Source organism: Sebastes umbrosus, chromosome 13 (genome assembly GCF_015220745.1).
Source record: "Sebastes umbrosus isolate fSebUmb1 chromosome 13, fSebUmb1.pri, whole genome shotgun sequence".
NCBI lineage: Eukaryota > Metazoa > Chordata > Actinopteri > Perciformes > Sebastidae > Sebastes > Sebastes umbrosus.
Window position 1 is genome coordinate 20,912,932 of NC_051281.1, and position 1,026 is coordinate 20,913,957.

Consider the following 1,026-nt stretch of genomic DNA (forward strand, 5'->3'; position numbering starts at 1 on the left):
ATCACTCTGTGCAACAATTATATGATGCTGTGCAATAATTATATAATTATCTGACGGACACTTTGTGCAATAATCTGGCAAAACTGTCATCTCAACAATATACATATTGTATTTTTATATTTTATATTGTATTGTCTTTTATATTTTTTATATTTATATTGCACTATCTCTTTTTTATTGTATTATCTTTTCATTAGCACCTATGGGATTGTCACAATCTAATTTCGTTGTACTACACAATGACAATAAAGAACTTGAATCTTGATCTTGATAGACTAAAATGCAAAAAATAAAAATAATAAAAAAATAATAATAAGCTGACTAACAACATCTTGGCTGTATGAGAGTGTATGAAAAGTTTCTGGAAAAAATGTTTGATAAACTCTAAAAAAAATCCAGTCTTCAAGCCTTCCAAAGACAAACCTAATCTACTCATTGTCCTTGTTTCTGGACTACAAATTGAAAATCCCCATGCGGAAGTCCCGCCCCCTCCGCACTCCAGCCTGCTCTACCTCGATGATGTAACCACTTTCCAAATATAGCGTGTTGCTGATGGCCATGCTGGCTTCCCATTGGCCGAGGCCGCTGTCGCTCTGCGTGACGTCACCGCTCGATCGTGTTATTATTGTAAACAGCCCGCCTGCTCTCTCTCCACCACCGACGCTCTGTGAGCCGAGCCGACTATATACTCCATCCAGTCCTTTGTTCATGCAGCGAAAACACCGACGCGACAAAAACGCTCCTCCGCGCTCCTCCGTCCGCCCAGAAACACTGGCACATCAAAAAAACCTTTCAAAGCAAAGTTTTAGACACATAACCTCACTCAAAATGACGACATCTGTTTCGTTACATTATTATACTCGTGCTTGGGGACGTGTTTATGTCACCGATCACCGGGATTCTTCAGGCAACCGGCGACAAGGCTGCTGCTGCATGAATAACAATAATAAACTGTCAATGCACACACACATTTAGTGGGAATAAAGGCTGATCACATTCATGATTTCACATTAGATGAACTAAAAC